The sequence below is a fragment of the Lithobates pipiens genome, unplaced genomic scaffold (genome assembly GCF_037356315.1).
Source record: "Lithobates pipiens isolate NorthernLeopardFrog02 unplaced genomic scaffold, aLitPip1_a1.2 Scaffold_13, whole genome shotgun sequence".
NCBI lineage: Eukaryota > Metazoa > Chordata > Amphibia > Anura > Ranidae > Lithobates > Lithobates pipiens.
The window spans coordinates 42941084-42967257 of NW_027507718.1; the positions used below are offsets into that span (position 1 = coordinate 42941084).

The window sequence follows — 26174 nt, forward strand, 5'->3', positions numbered from 1 at the left end:
TAATGCCACTGTTCTGCAATTTTCTTCACTTGATGATGACTGTCTGCACTGTGTTCCATGGTATATCTAATGCCCTTGAAATTCTTGTGTACCCTTCTCCTGACTAATACCTTTTAACAATGAGATTCCTCTGATGCTTTGGATGCTCTCTGCTGACCATGGCTTTTTGCTGTAGGATGTGACTAAGAAAATGTCAGGAAAGACCTACTAGAACAGTTGAACATTATTTGGGGTTAATCAGAGGCACTTTAAATGATGACAGGTGTGTACTGACTCCTATTTAATATGAGTTTGAATGTGATTGCTTAATTCTGAACACAGCTACATCCCCAGTTATGAGAGGGTGTGCACACTTATGTAACTACATTATTTTATTTTTTTATTTTTAGTCAAGCCCCCTAAAAGATTTCAGTTTGTTTTTCAACTGAGTTGTACAGTTTATAGGTCACACTAAAGGTAGAAAAAGTTCTGAAATTATTTATCTTTGTCTCATTTTTTTCAGAACACATCACAGAAACCTGCCATTTTAAGGGTGTGTAGACATTTTATATCCACTGTATTTATATTTACATTTTAATTGACATATATAGTTTTGCCTTTGTTTCTTATCCCTGCAATCTCTGCACAGAGAGATTGTTCCCTCTGTGCAGAGCTCTGTGTTGACTGCCAACATAGAGCTCTGGGTTGTGATTGGACACAGCCGATCAGCAGGTCCCAACAAATAGCTGACAGAATACAATCACAGTGGGTGTCACAAAGGTGCGCACCCTAAGCGCGGAAGCAGGCAGTGACGTACTAGTAGGGATGAGCTCAGGTGTGTTCACATGCTCCACGTGCAGAGCCCGCCAGGAAGTCGGTGCAGCGCTGCGCTAATCACAGGCAGTGAGACATTTCCTGATCTCTGCAGCCGCACATCGGGGAAATGTCTCACTGCCTGTGATTAGCGCAGCGCTGTGCCGACTTCCTGGCGGGCTCTGCACGTGGAGCATGCGAACATGCCGGAGCTCATCCTTACGTACAAGTAGGTCACTTTGCTTGCACGGGCTGCCTATCCGCAGTAGGGGGACACAGACAGCAATACAAGCCCTCTCCACTTTATTCAAAATGAACTCTCTTTGTTACTTTACTATATCCTGGTGGATAATTATTTTTTACAAGCCTTTCTATTTATTACAAGGTGTCATAGTGCTGTCCTATCACACACACGCCTCATGAGGGAGGCCAGTGATCATGAGGACACAAGGACGAGCAGTAGGCGGTCAGCTGCGAGCGCGTTCCCGCTCAGCCGTCAGCTGTGATGTCGAGAGCGCGCTCAACATCCCCCCCCCTTTTCTCTTTCTTCTCACTGCCAGCCCCGCCTCTCGACACACTTAACCCTGTGTAGTCCGGGACATCTTGACGTCACTGTCACGACGTCATCAACCTAAGCCGAGACAGCCGGAGCAGCGAAAAGCAGCGACGACACCGACTTGTTGCGGGGATCACGGCGAGAGCGGGGGAGGGAGCGGCGACATACGGGTATTCGGAGCGGGTATGTGTGTGTGGTGATTTACATGGTGTCCAGAACGCTGCTATTCCCCTGTGTGAGGGCAGGGAGCGGAGGGGCCTGGCACTCCCCCCCCCCCCCCCCCATTCCTGATATGTAGGGGCTCACCTAGGTAAAGTGTGTACCTCTGTCACGGTGGGTGTGTGTGTTTATTTACTATCTCCACACGGAATAATAATGACGTGAGGAGATTAGACAGGTGGAGGCGCTGCAGCTCCACATCAGCCATGTTTGTTGTGGGCAGGAAGTGGGGCTGTCATCTGAGCAGAACTTTCAGGATTTCTCTGCTTGTGACTTCCTTTGGTTGTTCTAAAAAGTGTGACCTGTCACTGGTCATGTCTGTATTCTTGTGCAGGAATGGAAGAGGGCCTGGAAAGTCACCAAGCATTTCAATGCTGCTGCTGGGCACATGATTGGGCACACAACCAGTCACACCACACCATGCTGGACGAGTCTGGGTACACCACACTGGGCATGCGACTGTGGGCACAGGACTCTGGGTAGACGACTGTGGGCACAGGACTCTGGGTAGACCACTGTGGTTACAGGACATAGTACACCATGCTGGGCATACAGCTGGTTGCACCACACAGGGCGGATGACTCTGGGTACACCATGCTGTGCGCAGGACTGTGGGCATGTGACTGTGGGTACAGGACATACACCACACTGGGCATGGGACTGGTCCCACCACACAAGGCAGATTACTCTGGGCAGACCACTGTGGGTACAGGACATAGTGTACACAAGTCTGGGTACACAAAGCTGGGGATACAACTGGTCACACTACACAGGGCAGATGACTTAGGGTACACTATGCTGTGTACAGGACTGTGGGCATGGGACTCTGGGCAGACCACTGTGGGCACAGGACATAGTACACCACGCTGGGCATACGACTGGTCACACCACACAGGGCAGATGACTCTGGGTACACCACACTTGGCACATGAGATGGTACACCATGCTATGCAGAGGACTCTGGGGAGACCATGATGGGCACATGACACCGTGCACACAACTCTGTGTACACCATACTGGGCACACGACTCTATGTACCCCATGCTGGGCAGCAAATGCAGTGCACGTGAGTCTGGGTACACCACTCTGGGCAACGCGAGTCTTGGTACGCATGCTTTGAACACAATTCTAAGTAGACCACATTGGGCACGCGACTCTAGGAACGTCACATTTGGCACAAGAATGGTCACATCACACATAGTACGTGATTCGCAACGGCACACAATGTTGGGTACACCACATTGGGCAGAATGCTGGGTACATCACACTTGACACTATTCTGGGAACATCATGCTGGGCACACAACTAGTCACATGGCATTGGACACATCACACTGGACCCTCAATTCTGGGCTGGCTTTACCAAGGTTAATATGTGTTGAGTAATAGAAAAATGACCGTGTTTATGGTCTATATTCTATTTAGCCAGTATTAAGACCTGTAGGTGTACAGTTCAATGAAGGCTCGGTTCACACTAGTGTGACTTTTTTTTTAGAACTTTACACTCTCTGGCACTCCAGTCGCATCAAAGTAGTGGAGGGACCATTTCAAAGTCATTGCGACTATAAGTGGCATAGATTGGAACAGTTACCATTGAATGAATAGGCTGTGACTTGTCATGCAACTTTGTGTCCAAAGTCACATGACAAGTTGGACTAGTTTGAACGGAGCCCAAAGCGGAACTAAACGCGTTGATTTCACTGTTTTGCAAAATGGTTCCATTTAAGGTGCTATGAATGATAATGGTCTGAGTTGCTTGACTCACAACTGATCACATGCAGCATCATGGCAAATATGGATACGATGGCAGCTTTCTTTGCTGTAAAGGAGAAGAGGTTTTAGGTCTGCTTTACATACTGTCCGTTCTTTTTCCTGCTTAAGAAACTGGTATTTTTTTTTTTTTTTCTTTACACTTGACTAATGTCCTGGTTTAGGCTTTGAGTGGAAAAGAAGGTATTTGCTGTTAGTTTGTGTATTTTGAAAGCCAAACTAGATTTTGTGTAAATTGGCCAAATATATTCTAGGTTCTTGTAAATAAAAGGTGTGTTGGACCTCTGCAGAGAGACCACCACAAGGGTCTCGCTCTGCAGTATGATGGACTTCTCTACTGTACATGTCATTTAGAGCTGGAATAACTAATCGATTACTATTTCCATAATCGATTAATCGGCCAGTAACAAAATGGGGTTAAAGTTAATGAGTCTGATGATATTTACCAGATTGACCCTTTACAAGTATATATCTCCTCTAATAGTATATACACTCTAATAGTATAAACCCTATATCTCTCCTCTAATATTATATCCAGTATATCTCTCCTAATGGTATATACGGTGTATATATATACCTCTTCTGTCTGTTAATCTCAGAGTGGATTCGATATTTTGCTCCCTAACCATATAGTTACTTATATTTACCACTGCATATAGAGATATTTAAGAATAAATGGCCTTTTTTTTAAAACTTTACATATTAACTAAATTATACACCACACTTTTTTTTTATTTATTTATTTTTTTTTTTAAGGTTATTAATCGGCCAACTAATCGATTATGAAAATAATCGTTAGTTGCAGCCCTAATGTCATTGTAACTACTTAGTGTACCCAGGTGAATTGTGCCTTGTGGTTTTATTTTATTTTAAGGAAAAATTGTGCCTTCTTTTGGTGGTAAATGATGATGGATATCTAATTGGATAACAGCTTATGTCTGTGCAAATCCATGAATTGCTGATGCTGTTTGCATGTAATTACATATGGGATAGTTATGGATGTGTGCCTCCGACACCAACTTTCTCCGCAACTGCTTTAAATTCAGCATGGTACAAATAGTTTTACATTTAATTACTGTTAAAGTAGATGTAAAACCTAATTGGATGACATTTAGTTTGCCAAAACACTGTGAGCCCAGGTTCACACTAAAAGTGGGTTTGAAATCGCAATGAACTCCCACAATTTCAAACTGGCATTTCAGTCCGACCTCGGGGGGGGGTGATTTGAGAGACATCTGTGCTGCTTCATGCACAGATGTCTATTTAAATTGCCCCCAAAGTCACCAAAAGTAGTGCAGGAACTACTTTTGAGAATCTGTGAGGCTGCAAAATCAGCGTCACACGGATTCGAACTGTGACATTGCTGGCAATAGGCTCTGATTTGGCATGCGATTGACATGTCAAATCGGCTCGGTGTGAATGGGGGCTGAGGGGATTTTATCAGAACTGAAGTAGACAAAATTTGGAGCATCTGTGCATGATAACCAGCAGAGTGGATTTGATTTAAATCACTAGCAAAAAGGCTTGATTTAAATCGACTCGATTTTAAATCCATAATTTTTAATAAGCAACTGTCATCTCTGTCCCTCAGCAGCTCCTCCTTTGACCCGCTGTTGACTCACCGACAGTCCCATTCACTTTAATGAGATGGCTGGTGATGTGGCGGCAGCAGGTGAGTGGATGCCCGCTAACAGGTGCTGCCATGAAGTATCTGATATGACAGGTGCTCTTTAACCACTACAATACAGGGCACTTTCGCCCCCTTCCTTCCCAGCCCAATTTTCAGCTTTCAGCGCTCTCGCACTTTGAATGACAATTGCGCGGTTATGCTACACTTTACCGAAATAAAATTTTTATAAGTTTGTTTGCACAAATTAGAGCTTTATTTTGGTAGTATTTATTCATGACTCAGTTTTTTATTTTTTGCGATATAAGAAAAAAGAGCTGAAATTTTGAAAAAAAAACAATATATATATTTTTTTCTTCTTTCTGTTTTAAAAGAAATCCAATAAAATTGAATTTTGTCATAAATTTAAGCCAAAATGTATTCTGCTACATGTTTTTGGTAAAAAAAAATTCAGTTAAGTGTATAATAATTTGGTTTGTGTGTTCATACATATGTATGCAAATGATCATGTACAGATGTGTGCAGATAATCATTGGGACGTGTGATTTTAGTGGGATATGTGTGTTTTGGAGACGTGTGGGGACATGTGTGCTTTACACTAGACTGGTGATCAGTGAGTAAAAAGCTGTAAAAACAGCTCATACTCACTGATCACTAGCCGGCTGCAGCGATCTGCTCTCCTCTCCTCAGTGTTGACTTCCGTGTGAGGAGAGCCAATTGCGTAGCAACCGGCTTTTTGTTTACATCACATGACGGCTGTGATTGGACACGGCGGTCATGTGATCAGGAGGGCCAATCACAGAGCCCACCTGCCGATCGGAGATGCGCCGTGCTCGGGTAACACAAGCGCATTGGGATCGCATCACTGTGCGCGCTCGATCCCCCTCCTGAAGGACGTTCCTGAACGTCCAGTCAGGAGAGGGCTCCCACCCGGCCATATATATACATTGGCCCGGTGGGAAGTAGTTAAATGTAATGACTTATTCTTGCTGGAAGTTAGAAACTTTAATATTTGCAAACAAAAAGGTTTCCTATTTAGAATAATGGGCTTTCAGGTTAGTAAAACAGCAGTATCAAAACCGATTCAATCATACAGTTTGTAGTGTACATCGATTTGCAAAACGATGGGATAAAGGAATATTCCTGATTTTTTTTATTTTTTATTTTTTCTTATCTCGTGGTTAATGTGAAATTGTGTGAATGCATCAATGCAGTGCATGTTATCTCAGTTTGCAGAGCTTGGATTCATTGAATGAGTTTACCAAAAATGTAACTATTGCAGAATATACAGCCTCATGCTACATAACTAAGCTCCATTCCATGCCAAAGAAACTAAATTGGTATTGTATCCTAAATTGAAAATTTTTATCTTTAGATATATTTTTACCTCAAAAGCATTTTATTTAAAATAATTTGATAACGATCAAATCAATTTTAACTATATATATATATATATATATATTATAATATAATAATATAATTTTTTTAGCAGAGAATCTAGAGAATAAAATGGCGATTGTTTCAATATTTTATGTCACGCTATTTGTGCAGCGGTGTTTTAAACGCAACTTTTTGGAAAAAGGGACACTTTCATAAATTTTTAAGAAATGAAACAGTAAAGTTAGCTCAATTTTTTTGTATAATGTGAAAGATGTTACGCCGAGTAAATGGATACCAAACATGTCACACTTTCTAATTGTACGTACTGGTGGAATGGCGACAAACTACAGTACCATCTCCATAGGCGACGCTTTAAATGTGTTTTTCCGGTTACCAGGTTAGAGTTACAGAGGAAGTCTAGTGCTAGACCTATTGCTCTCCCTCTGACGATCGCAGCGATGCCTCACATGTGTGATTTGAACACAGTTTACATATGCGAGCGTGACTTCTGTATGCATTTCCTTTGCTGCGAGCTCGTGGGGATGGGGGCGTTTAAAAAAAAAAAATATATATAATTTATTTTTTATATTATTAATAAATTGTGTTTTAAAAAAAAAAAAAAAAAAAAAAAAAATTGATCACTTTTATTGCTGTCACAAGGAATGTAAACATCCCTTGTGACAGTAATAGGTGGTGACAGGTAGGGGTGCACCGAATGGGGTTTTTTGGTGCCGAAACCGAAAATGAAAAATTACACTAGGCCGAAAGTGATATACGGGAGATGGCCAGCGACTGAGGACGTGGTACAGGAGATCAATGCAGCCTCAACAGTGCCCGTCAGATGCAGCCAGCCAGTGTCCCCAGTAGTGCAGCCTGTGAAGGGAGAGGAGAGCCGTCGCCTGTTTGATTACAGCCGCGGGAACATCCCAGCTTTCATTTCAATAGCTGTGTGTTCCCTGCTGCGCGCCATCACATACAGCCCCCCTCCCTCTTGTCTGGGGAACTTTGATAGACAAATCACCTGTCCAATCCTGGGATGGGTGATCTGTGATATAGGAAGCCCGTCTGATAGGCGGCACCAGGGGTGGAGCCCCAGGCCCCGCCCCATTTTTGGCTCCATTATCTGTCGTGTGTTTTCTTTTTTTTTTTCCTTTTTTTTTTTTCTTTTGGTAAATTAACACAAAAGCAATTTTCGGCGGAAATTTCAGTGCATCCCTAGTGACAGGTACTCTTTATGGTGGGATTGGGGATTTAAAAGACCCCCAATCCCTCCTTTGCACTTCTAGTGCATGTTATCTCAGCTTGCAGAGCTTGAAATCATTGAATGAGTTTACCAAAAATGTAAATATTGCAGAATATACAGCCTCATGCTACAAAACTAAGCTCCATTTCATGCTGCATAAACTAAATTATTAATGTATCTTAAATTTATATTTAAGATAAATATCCCCCAGTTACCATAGAGATTTCCGGCGGACCAGATCATCCCCGGAGTCTATGATCGTTCGGAGGCCGGGCGCGATGTTATGACGTCATGCCCGGCCTCGGTATTTAAATTAACGGCGCCAATTTGGCAGGGAAGCCAGGATCCCTTTTTATTTTATTTTATTTTATTTTATTCTTCCTAGCCTAGAGGTGTGAGATATGGGGTTTTATTGACCCCATATCTCACTGTAAATATGTCCGATCGTGCCATATTCCTATTACAAGGGATGTTTTTATTCCTTGTAATAGGAATAAAAGTCATCAATTTTTTTTTTTTTTCTGCTAGACCCCCACCTCCGGGTAAATATCCAAGGCAGTTTATCCTAAAAATGCTTCATTACAGAGACAGAGACAAAATATTATCACTGGCTCGTATTAAGGGCACCATCGAAGTCAATGGGTCTAGAATTTCTTTTTTTCCGGACTATTCTGCTGAGGTTCAAAAGCAAAGGGCTCAATTTAAAGATGTTAAAAGGCGACTTCGTGATATTCAAGTTCAATATTCCATGCTTTATCCTGCCAAATTAAGGATTATAGCTAGAGGAGAAACTTTTTTTTTGATAATTCTAAGGCAGCGGCATCTTGGCTTGACAAAAATGAGCAACATATTTCATTGCTTGTTGACAGCACTGATGTTGTGCAAGGAAACTGAACTTTTTATGAATAAATTCAAAGGATAATGATTAAAAATATGATGAAAAATTAAAAATGTGTTAAAAATGCGATAGAAGGTGAAGAAATGCGACTGGGATTTGGAAAAGAACTTTTCTCTGTACTATATGCGGGGAGGGGACAGAGACAAAAATGTTTTTTTTTCTAACCTTTAATCTCTTTTTTTTTCTCTTCCTTGTCCCCAACCCTGCCCCTTCTTGCCCCTTCCTTTCCTTGTCCTTTCCTTGCGCCCACCTGAGGCATTTTTTTTTTCTTTTTTTCTTCCTTCCCTTATCCCTCCCCTTTTATTTATATGTATGTGTGTGTGTATGCATGTGTATATATATATATATATGTGTGTGTGTGTGTGTATATATATATATATATGTATGTGTGTATGTATGTGTGTGTGTGTGTGTGTGTATGTGTATATATATATATATATATTTTTTTTTTTTAGGCAGGAGCCCCTGCTTTTGTACTTGCAATAGTACAAGAACTCCTCCTCATTAGGGCTCAAGCCTGGATGGATTTTTTCCTTCTCCCCTGTATACACCTTCCTGCGGGAAACAATGTTTTTTTTTTTTTTTTTTCCGTTTTTCTTGTTTTTTTATTTTTATTTTTATTTTTTTTTTGTTTTTTGTGTGTGTATGGGTGTATGTGTGTGTGTATGGGCGACAATTTACATGTTACTGCTTGATGCTGTTGTATTATTTTGTTTATGTCTATTACAGTACGATACGCTTAAGAGATCAACTGAATGTTGGGCTGGTCAGGTCTGTAACTCTTCAAATGGAGGAAGACCGTATAATGACTTGCTGTTGTATGGTTTACCGTATTTTGGGGATCATGTGGACAATATGGGCACCATGTCATGTGTGTGTGTGTGTATATATAATTATTAATGGATAATAAGATCAGAATATGGTCATGGAATATTAGAGGGATTAAGAACCCTATTAAAAAGCGTGCTATGTTCAATAAACTGGTCCAGCATGACCCGTTGATTGTTTGCTTGCAGGAAACACATTTAACTAAAGATACTGTTAGCTTATTACAGAATAAAAAGTACACTACTCAATACCATTCAGTATATTCAGCTTACGCAAGAGGAACAAGTATATTAATTTCCTCAAAGGTCCAGTTTTCCTGCAAGCAAGCAAGGATAGATCCACAGGGTAGGTTTGTTTTGCTGGTATGTACACTGTTTTCTACGCAATGTATTTTGGGGTCTATTTATATCCCTCCTCCATATAACAGTGAAGTAATGCGACAGATAGGGATGATATTGGCTGATAATCCAGGGACCCCCATGTTTATTATGGGGGATTTCAATAATGTATGTAATCCCAGCATGGACAGATATCCAGCAGGCCCTAATGTGAATACTACATTCTATAATTATATTCAGGAGCTTGGACTGTATGACATATGGCGGCTTAGGAATCCATCTTTTAAAGAATATTCTTGTTGCTCTGGTACTTTTCAGACCCTATCAAGGTTAGATATGTTCTTGGGAACAGACTCAGCTATTGTTTGGGTTTCTGATGTTTATTATTTAACGAGAGATTTATCAGATCATTCACCGTTAGTAGTAACAGTAGATAAAATAAAGCCTAAAATTAGGTCTAACTGGAGAGTTCCTGCTTTCTGGTTTAAAGTTCCCCATCAGGGGGATGAAATGAGGTTGGCCTTAGTTGAATTTTTTCAAATTAATAATAACTCAACATCACCTCAGGTAGTATGGGACACCATGAAGGCATTTTTGAGAGGATTATTGGTTAAGGCCATAAGCGTCTACAAAAAAGCATGTAGAGAACGGGAATCGCTGTTAGCAGCAGAGGCGCAGCAGAAAGAAGTTCAGTATATTCAGAGTCCTACTACCTCTAATCGTAGGGTGTGGAAGGATGCACAATTATTATATAAACAAACTTCTATGAAAAAGGCTGCGCGGTCTGACTTTTTGTCTAGATGTCGCAGATTTGAAGAAGGGGAAAAATCAGGCAGAATGCTATCAGTAATAGCTAAATCCCAAGAAGATAGTAAAATTATTTCTGCTATTCGTACAGTGGAGGGAGATATTACTTATGACCAGAAGGAAATAATGCGATCCTTTGTTCATTTTTATAGTAATTTATATCAAAATAAAGTTAATTGTTCCGAGACAAGACTTAGAGAGTTTTTAGAACCTTTAAAACTCCCCTCTCTTTCTGAAAATGATAAACAAGAACTGGGTGCTCCTCTGACATTGGAGGAATTGATTAAGGCAGTGGAAGAAAGTCCAAATGATAAAGCCCCGGGTATTGATGGGTTACCCTCAGAAGTATATAAACAATATGGTGAGGTTTTGCTTCCAGAATTATTGAAGGTCCTTAACCAGGCTTTGGAATCATTCAGGCTTCCTGAATCTATGAGGGATGCTTGTATTATTGTATTAGCAAAGCCGGGAAAGGACCCTTTGGCTCCGGAATCCTACCGCCCGATATCATTGTTGAACTCGGACGCTAAGATTTTAGCCAGGGTCCTGGCTAAAAGACTAAGTAGACATATGCATGGATTGATTCATCGTGACCAATGTGGCTTTATCCCAACAAGGTCTACAGCTATTAATATAAGGAGGCTTTATTTGAATATGCAAATACCAACTGATAATATTGGGACAAGAGCGATTTTGTCACTCGACGCTGCGAAAGCTTTCGACAGTGTCGAGTGGACATATCTGTGGGAGGTGTTGGGTTTGTTTGGCCTGGGGGACAAGTTTATAAGGTGGATCAGGATGCTGTATGCCACTCCGAGGGCATGTATGCAAATAAATGGCACGGTTTCAGAATTTTTCCCATTATACAGAGGAACAAGACAGGGGTGTCCCCTGTCTCCTTTACTATTCGCACTGGCCCTTGAACCACCGGCCGAGGCCGTTCGACAGGCAGAATCTATTTGCGGATTTATTAGAGGAACGAGGATTGAAAAAATCTCCTTGTATGCTGATGATGCATTACTGTTTCTTGGGGATACAGAAGGTTCTTTAAGCTCCTTAATGTCACTAATAAAACAATTTGGATCGTTTTCTGGTTACATTATTAATTGGGATAAATCCGTACTACTTCCCTTAGACAATCCTAGTCTGTCCAGGTTAAAAGAGGCCCCTCAAGTTAAAATAGTGTCATCATTTAAATACTTGGGAATAATTATAAACTCTAGAATAGAAAACTATTTAATGGATAACTTGTCACCTATTCTTAACAAATTTCAACTTAAGAGCATGGCGTGGACCAAATTGCCATTATCGGTGGTAGGCCGTGCAAATCTCATAAAAATGATCTGGACCCCTCAATTGTTATATATACTCCATAATTCACCAATATGGATAACTTTAAAATGGTTCAAAAAAACAGAATCAATATTTCGTAGGCTATTGTGGAAAGGAAAAACCCCGAGAATTAAGTTATCAATTCTCCAGAGGGCAAGGGATTGGGGTGGATTAGCGGTACCACAGCCAAGACTCTACTTCATAGCCTCCCAGCTTCAGCATTTTGCAGGCTGGGGGGAAAGTAATTGGGAAGACCCCATACAGGTTTTACTGTTAAATAACAGTTTTCGATATAATCTTGTGGCTCAGTTGGAATCCGGAGCCCTGGGTAACACCGGTAGGGGTCTAACAACGACACTTATGAATAGAGTCTGGAAGGAAATGAGGAGTATAATGAAATTTGAAGGAGTCTCAAAATACTCCCCGCTTTGGGGGAATAAGCAATACAAAGAACTATATAAATTGGAGGGATTCGAAAGCTGGCACTCTAAGGGGCTTCAATATATAGAACAGATGTTTACACATAACGTTCTGCGCTCCTTTCAGGACCTGCAAGAATCCTTTCAACTGCCTTCTAGTCACTTCTATAAATATTTACAATTACGGCATGCGATTCAAACTCAGTTTAGAAGGGAAAAGATAGTGATAAAACCTACCCCACTTATAACATCATTAGCAAGGGGGGAGGAAAAAAAGGGCTTGATCTCGTCTTTATATGGTCAATTGATGAGACTATATCAGGATAAAGTTGTCAGCCCGGGTAGAACAGGCTGGGAGAGAGACATAGGGGACATCTCAGATGAAAACTGGCAAATTATTTTGAGAAGGGTACCCCTAGTATCATTATCACCGGCTCATTGCCTGACGCAACTATTTATAATATATAGGGTATATAGAACACCAGTTAAATTATTTAGGTGGGGCAGACGCGATTCTCCAGAGTGTCCTAGATGTCAAAAGTCTCCAGCGGATTTAATACACATGATGTGGAATTGTCCAAAAGTGGCTAGATATTGGCAAGAGGTGGTTAATACAATCAATGCTACATGTAATACGCATATCGACAGGACCCCTATGACATGTCTACTGGGATATTTGGACGAGGAAGGTTTCTTTCCCAGGGAGGTGATGATATTAGTTACCAGACTATTGTTTATTGCACGTAAGTTAATTGCTCTAAGGTGGATATCTTCGAATGCACCTTTACTTGAGGACTGGCGTCTTCAGGTAAATGAAAACATCTTGAAAGAACAACAAATTGGTTGCAATAGGGGAGAATCCAATAACTGGATTAAAATATGGAAACGATGGATATCGGATCCACGGGTAGCTCCACCCTCATTGGTAATGGGGGAGTCTGTATTGAGTGGTTAGTATAGTTTTTCTTTTTCTGTTTGAGTGGGACAGTAAAAGCAGTATTCAAAGGAAGATGTGGGTATAAACATTCTCCTCCTTTGTCAGCTTGTGATATATAACTCACTATGGAAACTACGCTATGGATTTTTCGCCCGGAGAGTGCGTGTGTTTTTTATATTTTTTTATTTATTTATTTATTTTTATTTTTTTTGTTTTTTTTTGTGTTTATGTCTGTGTGTATGTTTGTAAATACTTGTGTCTAAAGGATGGTTAGGTAGTATATATGATAGTGGCAAGTAAGAATAAGAGAAAAATATAAAAAGTTGTTTTGCACGGATCAATTGAAATAAATAGGAAAACGAGAATATGATGTATTAGCGGTATAAGGAAACAAAACTGTAAAATATAAAACTGATATTGTAACTTGGTCTGTTATAACTTGTAATATGTCAAATAAAGAAATAAACAATAAAAAAAAATAAAAAAAAAATAAATTTTTTTTTTTTTAATTGTCAAACTAAAAAAGTAAAAATAAAATTAACAATAAAAAAAATAAATAAAAGTAAAGCGCCTCTGTCCCCGTGAGCTCGCACACAGAAGCGAACGCATACGTAAGTACCGCCCATATATGAAAACGGTGTTCAAACCACACATGTGAGGTATCGCCACGAACATTAGAGCGAAAGCAATAATTCTAGCTCTAGACCTCCTCTGTACCCCAAAACATGTAACCAGTAAAAAAATGTAAAGCGTCGCCTATGGGGATTTTTAAATACCAAAGTTTGGCGCCATTCCACGAGCACGTGCAATTTTGAAGCGTGACATGTTGGGTATCTGTTTACTCGGCGTATCCTCCTCTTTCACATTATGTAAAAAAATTGGGCTAACTTTACTGTGTGTGTTGTGTTTTTTTTTTTTTTTTTTTTTTAAGACCCCTTTTACATTGGGATGCTTTGCAGGCGCTGCAGAGCTAAAAATAGCTCCTGCAAAGCACCCTGAAAGAACCACTCCTGTCTCTCCAATGTGAAAGCCCAAGGACATTCGCACTTGCAGGACGGTAAAAAAAAGTCCTGCTAGCAGGATCTCTGGAGCGGTGTGGGCAGCGCTGCTATACCGCCGGCAAAGCGCTGCTGCAGCAGCAGCGCTTTGTGGATGGTTTTAACCCTTTCTCGGCTGCTAGCGGGGGGTAAAAGCGCCCTGCTAGCGGCCGAATAGCACAGTAAAATTGATGGTAAAGCGGTGCTTTACAGCGGAAGCACTCACCACCCCGGTGTAAAAAAAAAATAGGGCTTTGATCCATTCCAAAAAACAGATGTTGACAGAAGCAGATGTAAATGGGTTATCTTCCATTTACATCTATGTTTCCATAGAGATGCATTAATGTCAGTTTTACATCCGCCAATGGATGGATGAAAAACGGACAAATGGTCCGCATATGTGAAAGGGGTCTAATTGAAGAAGCTGAAGATAGAACTGATTAGTTAATATGCACAGCTGCTCCAGATTCTGTCTGCTCCAGTTTTGATAAATGCCATCCATTGTATTATAAACAACTGCCTCCCACCATAATGCACAGATGGTAATGCTCTGTCTGTTATGATGTGCTGTGTTCTGACAATGAGCTTCATTCACTAAAGCAGATTGCATGCGGTATGTAGGTGTCCTGACACACTTTCCCTAAATACTGCATGCGGTCCTGAAATGGTCAATTCATGATACCGTTCTGCAGTATTTACTGCAAAATGCTGAAAATGCTTAGGAAATAACCCATGAAAAGGTATTAAACTCAATTCATGTAAATTAATGCATGGGGTAGTTGAGTAGTGGTCCAGGTATCCGTGAGTCCGGTCGCTGGTCCCACGGACTCGATCGCTGCGGGGATACCCGCGATCGTCTCACGGGGAAGGAGAACGGGGAGATGCCGTTGTAAACAGCATCTCCCCGTTGTGCCTAGCAACAAGTGACACTGATCTCTGCTCCCTGTGATTGGAGCAGAGATCAGTGTTTACTAGCACACAGCCCAGCCCACCAGAGTTAGTAACACGCCCCTAGGACACACCTAACCCCTACACTGCCACCCCTGGTTAACCCCTTCACTGCCAGTGTCATGTACACAGGAATCAGTGCATTTGTATAGCACTGATTGCTGTATAAATGATAATGGTCTCAAAAATGTGTTAAAAATGTCTGATGTGTCTGCCATAATGTCGCAGTCACAATAAAAATCGCTGATCACCGCCATTACTAGTAAAAAGTTTGTAAACGCTATAAATTTGTAAGGACGTAATTCTACTACATAGCTTGTCATCTGCAAAGACAGAAATGTTACTTTTGATCCCAAACCCAATATCATTTATAAAGATATTAAAAAGTAAGGGTCCCAGCACTGAACCTTGGGGTACACCACTGATAACCTTAGACCATTCAGAGTAAGAATCATTAACCACTACTCTGAATTCTGTCTTTTAGCCAGTTTTCTATCCGTTTACAAACTGATATTTCCAAACCTGTAGACTTTACTTGGCCTTGTGTTTTGGATCATTGTCATGTTGGAATGTCCAAGTACCTCCCATGCGCAGCTTCCTGGCTGAATGCAAATGTTCCTCCACTATTTTTTGATAACATACTGCATTCATCTTGCCATCAAATTTGACCAAATTTCATGTGCCTTTTGTAGCTCACAGCCCCCCCCCCAAACATCGGCAATCCACCTACGTGTTTCACAGTGGGAATGGTGTACTATTCATCAGAGGCCTTGTTGACTCCTCTGCAAATGTAGTGTTAATGGTTGTGGCCATAAAGCTCAATTTTGGTCTCATCACTCCAAATGACTTTGTGCCAGAATGTTTGAGGCTGGTCTCTGTGCTGTTTGGCGTATTGTAAGCGGGATACTTTGTGGCAATGGCTTTCTTCTGGCGGCTCGACCATGCAGCCCATCTTTCAAGTGCCTCCTTATTGTGCATATTAAAAAAAGCCACACCACAAGTTTCTCTGAGTCCTGTATTTCACCCGAAGTTATTTGTGGGTTTTTCTTTGCATGCCAAATCATTTTCCTGGCAGTTGTGGCTGAAATTTTAGTTGGTCTACCTGACTGTGGTTTGGTTTCAACAAAATCCCTCACTTTCCACTTCTTGATTAGAGTTTGAACACTGCTGATTGGCATTCTCAATTCCTTGGAAATCTTTTTACATCCCTTCCCTGTTTTGTACAGTTCAACTACCTTTTCCTGCATAGCCTTTTGACAATTCTTTTGCTTTCCCTCAGAATCCAGAAAAGTCAATGCAGCACTGGATGAGAGAGAGAGAGCGAGAGAGAGAGCGAGAGAGAGAGCGAGAGAGAGAGCGAGAGAGAGAGCGAGAGGGAAAAAAAATATATATCTCTACCTCTCTCTCTCTACCTCTCTCTCTCTCTACCTCTCTCTCTCTACCTCTCTCTCTCTACCTCTCTCTCTCTACCTCTCTCTCTCTACCTCTCTCTCTACCTCTCACACACGCATTACAAGCAAATAGATCACAGATGAGGATGGTTACTTTTTAATAGCCACTCAAACCCCTTTGTGTTATCTGACCAAAATCATCAGGGTATGTAAACCTTTGATCAGAGTAATTTGGGAAGTTTCTGTTGATTATGATTAAAAAAAGTGTAAACACAGTTGATAGTGTTTGGCTGAAGCCATTTATTAACAATGAGTTAAAGAAATGTTTTTGTGTTCTCATTCATATTCTCTGAGAAAAAAAATCATAAATTCTGCCATGGTATGTAAACTTATGAGCACAACTGTATGTAAGGTCCAATCCTTTAGGTGAGGAAACATCTGATGGTGGTGGGTGCACAGACAAGGAGATTTTGGTTGCACTTTTATCGATTTGTGAAAAATCCAGCAAGATATCGGAATATTTGCACTAAGGACAGTGAAATATATCACGGTTTTAGCCGGAGAGACTTTTTTTTGGATTTGGTTGTTTTAAATTTCCAATTTTTAATTTTAATTTTGTTTTACACTAAGGACACTGTAATATATATATTTTTTTGGTCCTATAGAATATTTGGAACACATGAGATGTAATAATATATGTCAGGTATAGGGTATATGATTTTTTTAATAGCATGCGTTAAATGAGTGTAGCAAGGTATTGGCAGCTGAGTGTAGCACATTTTATGTTCGTAGCAGCTCACAAGTTTTCTTTTATATTCACCGACTGACATAGCTCCTCTCTTAGCCATTGGGTTGTTATGCCCTATTACTAGGAGATACTAGGCATTAGTTGTAATACAACACTCAGAACTCTTAGTTCCGCCCAGGGGCCGGTCCCTTGGGCAACAACCCTCCACCCTGCCATGCGGTCATCAGTTTTATTTTGCTTAGTGAAGGAGAAGGACCTAGGAACCCTGCGGGCCCATCGGTTATGCTTTTTTTTTTTATGCAGAAGCGTGACTTTTTGCGCAAGATGAATGATCCTGTTATCTACTATCAACAGCTGGCTGGGTGACGGGCTGGATACCCTTATCCTTGTAGTCTCCCCAGTCCGGCCATCGAGCGTGTGCAGGCTACGACGAAACCTCAGCTCCAGAGGTGGTCGGTGAGCTTTTATGCTCCAGGGCATACATATGACCGGACTGCTGATGTCTGCGATCACAGTATGCCGGGCCAGCAGCCACCCTGTACTGATCAGTGAGTGGGTCTGTGATGGACTGGTAAGTACAACTCTCCCTGCTTCGGCGGGGCTAAGCAGCTGGGCATTCCCTGGGAGGTCGATTCGGGGGTCCCTCACCTCCCTCTCTTCTCTCCCCTGTCCCTATTTTCCTTCCCCCCCCCCCTCTCTGGGGGGATGCTGCATGTGGCCGCTGAGTGGTGTATGTGTGTCTATGCAGGGGCTTTCACCGGGGGGAGCGGTTTTGGCGCTGTTTACAGCTGCTGCCACAGACACAGCATTGTTTCCTCGGCACCTGGGAGCTCAAAGGGACTACAGGCATTACTTGCTGGATGGCGCAGAACTCCTCGGGTGGTGAGTCCGGTGGGAAAGAGCTCCTCAGCCAGCGGCAGTAAGGAGGGTGGGACTGTCGCTTTCCTAAGTGCCCTTAGGGTGGCAGACAGGGTAGGGTCAGTATGGCTTCAGAAACTGGTGCGTCTTCACCCAAAATCCAGGTAATTGCAACCGGGTCACCTGCAGACTGCGCAGTGCCCATGGACACCCTGACGGTGGTCCTCAATTCGTGCCATCCTTTGGGGAAAGCTCTGCCGCAGACTTGGGTCCTGCTGAGGCTGTTGACCCCTGCTCTGTCTTGTCAGACGACGCTGACGACTCGGAGAGTGAAGATTAGTCACTGTCCGGGTCCGTGCTTGACAAAGCGCTTGTTGGGGCCCTTTATCGCAGCTGTGCGTGATACCCTGAAGATTCAGGAGCCAGCAGATCCCTCTGCTGATGCACCGCTCCAAAGTAAGACAAAACTCTGGATAGCTGCACACTGGAAAAAGACTTGAAATCCCATCTTTAATTGCTGTGGATTTTTTTATTTTGTTTTGATGTGACCCACGTTGTTTCAATTAAAGATGGAATTTCAAGTCTTTTTCCAGTGTGTGGCTATCCAGAGTTTTTTCCTGCTCGTTTGCTCAATGTTCACCTAAGGCAGTGATGGCGAACCTTGGCACCCCAGATGTTCTGGAACTACAGTTCCCATGATGCTCTTGCACTCTGCAGTGTAGTTGAGCATCATGGGAAATGTAGTTCCAAAACATCTGGGGTGCCAAGGTTCGCCATCACTGACCTAAGGTGTTCCCGTATCTGACTTATTTTGACAAGTTCATTTACAAGGAATGGTGTCACCCGCAATTGACCTTTTTCGGTCCCCAAATAAATGGCGGTGCGTTACCCTTTTGAGGAGAGCCTTCTCAAAAAATGGTCAGCTCCTCCGGTCGTGGACCCCCCAGTATCCAGGTTAAATAAAGTAACCACGATCCCGGTTGAGGGGACTCCTGCATTCAAGGATCCCATGGACAGGAAGGCCAAGGCAGTGGCTTGTTCCTTGTTTACGGTTGTGGGGGTCAGCCGTGCGACCAGTACTGGCATCTGCACTTGTGTCGCAGACACTGAGTGGGCAAAACTTTTGCACCGCGAATTGGGAGAGAAACAGGCTTCTCCTCTCTGCGTGGAACTAGCAAACCAACTAGTACAAGGCCTTAAGTAAGTCTGTGACGTGGCCCTGGATACTCTCCCTCTGTTATCCAGGGCTTCAGTGTCAGCTGTGGTGCTGAGGCACCTGATTTGGCTAAAATGCTGGTCTGCTGACCAGGCATCCAAAAAAGCCCTGACTGATCTTCCCTTCCTTGGCGAACCGGCTCTTTGGATGACATTATTAAAAATGCCACCGGTGGTAAGAGTACCTTACTCCCACAGGCCAGGAAGGCTAAGGAGCCACGCCGTAGGCAAGGGCCCTCTTTTTCCGCTCACAATCAGCCTTTTCGTCCACCCAGAGCTTTGACAGGATGACCACAGATGGACAAAAACGTCCCTGAAACTACAAGCCTACCAAGCCTGAGAATAAAAGTGCTGCCGCATGAAGGTTTGCCCCCACCTAAGAGGTGGGGGGGTCGCCTTTGGGAGTTTGCAGCCCGGTGGTCCTCTTGGGTCCTCCCGACCAATGGGTCTGCGATCTGATTTCCTCAGGCTACAAGATAGTTTCTCTCTTGGCCGCCAAACAGATTCTTCCCCTCCAGCATACCCATATCCCCGGCTTGCCGGGGGGCCCTCTTGGGGGCAGTAAGGGACCTGCTGAGTCGTGGGGTGGTTGTACCGGTTCCAGAATCTGAACGTTTCCAGGATTTCTACTCGAATCTGTTTGGATGTACCCCTTCCTTCTTGGGAACTACAATCTTGAACCTAAAAGCCCTCAATCACTTTGTAAAAGTACATCCAGGATGCGTACCTGCACATACCCATATGCCTTCGGCATCAAAAGTTTCTGCGGTTTGCAGCCGGGGAAACCTGCTACCAGTTTCTGGCTCTTCCTTTTGGTCTGGCATCAGCCCCCCGAGTCTTGACCAAGGTATTGGCTCCAGTTTTGGCGTTGCTGCGGCAACGTGGGATCGCGATCGTGGGATACCTAGACGATCTTCTTCTCTTGAGGGCATATTCCACCTCAGAATTAGGAGGATGTGGCGATCACCATGGAGACCCTGCAAGAATTAGGGTAGCTGTTGAACCTAAAGAAGTCAGTGATTGTACCGACCCAGCATCTGGAGTACCTAGGCTTGCTGCTGGACTCCATGGAAGCAAGAGTTTTTCTCCCTTCAGACAAACTGCAGACTCTCAGATCCGTGGTAAAACTGCTTTTGAACCGCAAGTGGTTGTCGCTCCGCTTTTGCATGCGAGTCCTGAGTCTCATGGTACCCTCCTTCGAGGCAGTACCTTATGCCCAGTTCCACACCAGAGTCCTACAGAAGGAGATTTTGACAAAATGGGACAAATCTCAATTGTCCCTGAATCGTCAGATCCAGGTGAGCCAGTCAGTCAGACTCACTGATCTGGTGGCTGAGGTCCCCGGTGATTCAGTACGGGAAATCGTTCCTGGCTCTGAGGTGGACAGTGATCACAGTGGACGCCAGCCTATGGTCGACAGAAGAATCCAAGTTGCCGATCAATCTGCTCGAATTGAGAGCGATCAGGCTATGCCTCTCCACATGGTCGATGAGAATTCAGGGGCGTCCGATCAGGATCCAGTCGGGCAACGCCATGGCTGTGGCATACGCCAATCACCAAGGGGGAACAAGAAGCTCAGCTGCTGCACGGGAGGTCGCACACATACTTCGGTGGGCAGAGTGACATGTACCTGCCCTGTCGGCCGTTTACATCCCGGGAGTGGAGAACTGGCATGCAAACTATCTGAGTCATCAGATGCTGGACCCAGAAGACTGGGCGTTGCATCCGGAGATATTCAGGTTACTGTGCCTGAAGTGGGGCACACCAGACGTGGATCTTCTGGCCTCCCGTCTCAATCGGAAGGTGCCAAGATTCATGTCCAGGACAAGAGATCTGTGGGCAGACGCGTCAGACACGCTGGTGGCTCCGTGGGATCAGTACCGGCTGATCTACGCCTTTCCTCCACTGACACTGTTACCACGCCTGCTTCGCAGGGTGGAAGCTGAGGGGATCCCAGTAATACTGGTTGCTCCAGATTGGCCTCAGCGTCCTTGGTACGCAGATCTGGTGCATCTGGTGGCAGACACTCCCTGGCGACTGCTGTTGCGAGAAGACCTCCTATCTCAAGGTCCGATTCTCCATCCTGCTTTAACGGCATGGCTATTGAGCCAGGTGTTGAGGAACCGAGGGCTGACAGACTCGATGATCCCAACTATGTTGAGAGCACAGAAATCTTCTTCCCGGAAGATATACCATCGTACCTGGAAGGCCTACATCTCCATGTGAGGAGAAAGGATGGCATCCGCGCTCCTTTTCTATATCCAGGATCCTGCTGTTTCTTCAGCAAGGAGTAGACCAAAAATTGGCGTTAAGCACCATTAAGGGGCAAATTTCAGCCTCGGCTGTCTTTTTTTTTTTTTTTTTTTTTTTTTATTATTATTCATTTTTTGTGAGTAAAGTTTCACTAGTTCCCACTTGCCACGGTGGATGAAGTTTTTATGCTGTTTTCCCACCCCTCGTTTGGCACTGCTTGGGGACATCCCAATGGCTAAGAGATGAGCTGTGTCGGTCGGTGAATATAAGAAAATAGGATTTTTTTTTTTTTTTTGTACTCACCGCAAAATCCTTTTCTCTGTAATTCACCGACCAACACAGCACCCGCCCCTCCTTGTTCTCTTTACGTTATACTGCTTGTTGATGTACTGATGACTGCATGGCAGGGTGGATGGTTGTTGCCCAAGGGACCGCCCCTTGGGTGGAACTTAGAGTTCCGAGTGTTGTATTACAACTAATGCCTAGTATCTCCTAGTATTAGGGCATAACAACCCAATGGCTAAGAGGAGCTGTGTCAGTCTGTGAATTACAGAGAAAAGGATTTTAAGGTGAGTACAAAATAAATCATATTTGTCTTGGCTTTTGACTCTCACTATCCTGTACTGGAGCCACAAACCCTATTAAGGTCTATGGGACCCGAGCTTGAAATTCCTTTTTATTAACCATGCCCGGCCTATAGCAGAATGATGGCTGGGCGGTGGTTCTGTTATCTTGACTGGGCCTCATATGACATCCAGCCAGATAACATGCTGGGTCATGCAGCGCGACGATCTGAGGTGCTCTGTGTCAGCCTGACACACTGCATCTCTGATAGTGGTATGGGGGCCGGGAGGGGTGGGTCTGTGCTGATGATCAGCACGTCCATCAGATGGACCACCGCAGCTGCCAATAAGTGCCCATCAATTGCCAGTCAGTGCCCCATCAGAAACAGATATCAGTTTTCCACCCATGGTGGTTTTCTCCTTCCACTTCAGCCATGACATTCTCTCTTCCTATGTTCTGCTCTGAAACATCCCTAAGAACTTCTTTCCACTGTCTTGACATAGTACTTGCTGCGAGAGTCTCTACTTTTTCAGCTACTACCTCCTTTTAGGCAATCGGATTTCTTCTTTGTGATTCCAACGGGACTACTTTTCACGTCACTATTGCTAGATGGTTTAGACAAGTCATCCTTTGAGCTTATGGTCTAAAGCATGAGTCTCCAAACTTTCAGTATGTGGGCCACATCATATATTTTACAAATATTCATGGGCCAAAAAAAAGCATATCAGAGCCTTTTCTTAAATCACGGTCTTCCTCAGAGTCCCTCCTTGCATTAGAAGCACATAAGCAGCTTATGCCGACTTTCATCTTTAATCGGTGCATATTGAGGAAATACCACTGACCCTAGCGGTGGCCGATAGTTTGGAAACCTCTGTCCTAAAAGATTAGGTTTCTTCTTTTCCTGTTAAGGCACACACTACCAGATCTGTTAGTGCTTTGTAGGCTTTTCAGCAACAGGCATCAGTTTCCCAGATTTGCAGTTTCCATCTGCCTTTTGTTCACATTATACCATGTAAATGTTCTGGCCACCTCTGATGCCAGTTTCAGGCATAAGGTGCTGCAAGCTGTTCTGTCTGTTTTTACCTTTTTTACAAATTTTGTTGCATAAGCCTATTGCTGTCTTTGTTTGCTGTTTTGTACCAAAATTGGTTGGTTTGGCAGAAACCAGCCGACGTTCGGCCTGTGAGTACAGCTGTCTGTTCTACAAAAGGCAGTCTTACAACCAACTTCTGTCGAATGGGCATGCTGAAAAACTAGCATCCAATCGGTGCTCGCAGCAAGCACTGATCAATGTGTTCTGGAGGGGGACAGTCCCCCTGTTAGAATACAATAGCAGAGTGGGGGACATTGCTGTGCTAACGTCGCCTGTGTGTTAGGACGGCGATCTTTCAGTTATTTTTTTTTTTATTTTTTGTCTTTTTTTTTTATTTTTTTCAGCCTGCTGGGTTGAACAAAAAAAAAGCTTCTATTGTGTACCCATTTTTAAGATTATTATTTTTTTTTTTTTTTAACTTGCCATTTCTTGGTGTAAAGGACACAGGTTACCGGATGGACTATGGATTTTACTGGTGGGGCAAAAATCTATTTATTGCTGCTTGTGCCTATTTTGATGGTTGATCCTCCCTTTTTATGCTCTGTTTTACACCTGTCAAATAGAGGAAGTGAGGACTTATTTTAGAAACAAAAAAAATTACAGACAGCAATAAAGAGAGGTGGAACTTCTTTTTAAAGAATCCTAAATCCTTTCAAGGTCAGTGATCTACATTGCTATAAATGTATTATTTGGCAATTTAATAATTAATACAGGTAATTTTCTATAAAATAGATAATGTCTAATAGCATTGATTTATATAATTTTAATATTATTTTTGTTAAGAAAAAGTGAGTTTTCTTCTTTTAGAATGCTTGGATCCTTTTTGTTAAGTTTACCTGCCCCCAGTAAAAATCCTATGCCATGATTGTTGACTGCTAGTTCGGTGACACCCGGGCAGCTGTCATATACAGCAGTCAGGAACCAATCGGCATGGTTCACCATCATGCAATCACTTTGACAGCCAATCGTAAAGATTTCATGGCTTCGTTTAGAAATGGGATAGCATCAGCTATTCCGCACATTGACAGAAATAATCTCCAGGTTGTGGCTATTAAAGTGATATACAGTCTGTTTAAAATGACAAGTCTCTTCCCACTGTAACCAGATGACTGTCATTCTCAGTGATGTTTATGTTCATACTTTGTGCTCAGTGAGAGGCATGGTACTCTTTCAGCATGCCTGAAGATGTGCAGTACTCTTGGCATTTAACTGACCAAAGATAAAATCGTTAGTGCTATAAACCGGAGTCCATTGCTTTAGATAGTGGAAATTTTACCTTTGCATACCTCTGGGGAAAATATCAGGCGATTACAGAAATGGGATGGGGGTAGATTAATATTCTGAGTAGAGATGCTATGACTTCAGGGAAGCCTTTTTATTTTTTTAGGTTTAGAGAACTAACTGGCTGCAAATGAAAATATATATTTTTATTTTAAACCTTGCAGTATGGCTTGTGTAAGGCCCCATACACTCCAGCTTTTCTAAATGCAGGAGAAATTATCTGGGAATTAAATGAAGCTTAGTTCCCATGCACATGGCGCATTTAGACCTGGCGCATGGGGGTTCTGATTTTTAGCTGTGGGTGGGGGCACAGGTGCCCTATCCAGCCCCACTGCTAACAGCCTGTCAAACCCTGACTGACAGACAGCTGCTGCGACTAGACGGGGATGGATGATGCACCTTGTGGGCTGAATGCAAGGCTTAGTATTTGCTCCATTGCAGGCAATCGTTCTTTGATGTATGCTGCCCTAAATGTTAATTCTGGTAGAGGCACAATCCAGCCCCATCTAGCCACAGCAGCTGTCAGACTCTCATAGAAATAAGCAGATCACCAGTAATGGGGCTGGTCGGGGTACATGTGCCCCCCCCCCCCCCCCCCCCCCCGCGCAGCTAAACACCAAAGCCCCATGTACTAGGTCTAAATGCCCAGTGTACATTGGGCCTTGTGCTTCCTATTTAGCATTTGGCTCTAGTACATGGAGCTCCTGGTGTTTACCTTCTGGCAGAAGGCACAGGTGCCCTGTCCAGCTCCGCTTGCTGGCAGTCTGCCAAACTTTGAGAGGCTGACCGCTTCTGTGGCTAGACATTTAGGGCGGTATACGTCAAGGGACAGATGCCTGGAACAAAGTCGTCTTGCTTTCTGGGCATTCATCTTTGAGCACATACTGCCCCTAATGTTCATCCCATCAGGTGCATCTTTCACAGCATCCTGTCAGCCTCTCATAGTTTGGGCTGTCAGTAGCAAGGCTGGACAGGGCACATATGCCCTCTGCCCGAAGCAAAATGCCAGAGCTAACTAAAACTGGACCACTCAGAATCTGGTGCAGCTGTACAGCCAATCGGCTTCTAACTTCAACTTGCTCAGTTAAAGAGGAACTGCAGTCTGCTCACATAATTTGTAATAAAAACATCTTTGCCATTCTGAAGCTTCCCTCCAACTACTTTGCATATTTTATATATACTGTGATTTAGTACTTGCCAGATATGCTGCAGAAATCTCTCTGCACGGAGTCTGGCTGCAACCATTTTAACTGTGGGCAGCTGAAGCTTCTGCCTGTTCACTTCCTGGATTTACACAGACACACAGTCACACCTGCAGATCTGATTGGCCCTCCCTTCCTGGCAAGCTTTCATGAGAGTTGGCGAGAGCTGTGCATGATGTCATAAGCCTAGGCTTTTTACCAGACAAGAAACAGGAAGTGGGCTGTTTAAGGTATTAACTGGCAGAAAAAATAATTATTTTGCTATCCAAAGTTAAAACAATAAGGGCAGAAAATGTAATGGATGGAAAGCTGAAAAAAAAATGACTGAAGGTCCACTTTAAGCTTTGACAATAAAACTTGGAAGCCTCATTCATTTCTATGCAGAGCTGTACCAGATTTTGCACTCTCCAGTTTAGTAAATCTCTTCCACAGTGTGAAT

At 43.2% G+C, this 26174-nt stretch overlaps 1 protein-coding gene across 2 annotated transcripts in view; it reads left to right on the forward strand.

Annotated features, from left to right (window-relative positions):
* Positions 1-1311: 1311 nt before the first annotated feature.
* Positions 1312-26174, forward strand: part of KDM4C (lysine demethylase 4C) — a 732113-nt gene continuing 707250 nt past the window's right edge. The window contains exon 1 of one of the 2 annotated variants that reach the window (XM_077475057.1): positions 1312-1531. The gene's annotated coding sequence lies outside the window, so the exon portion shown is untranslated. The remainder of the gene's footprint in view (positions 1532-26174) is intronic. The other variant, XM_077475058.1, reaches the window with a different exon arrangement.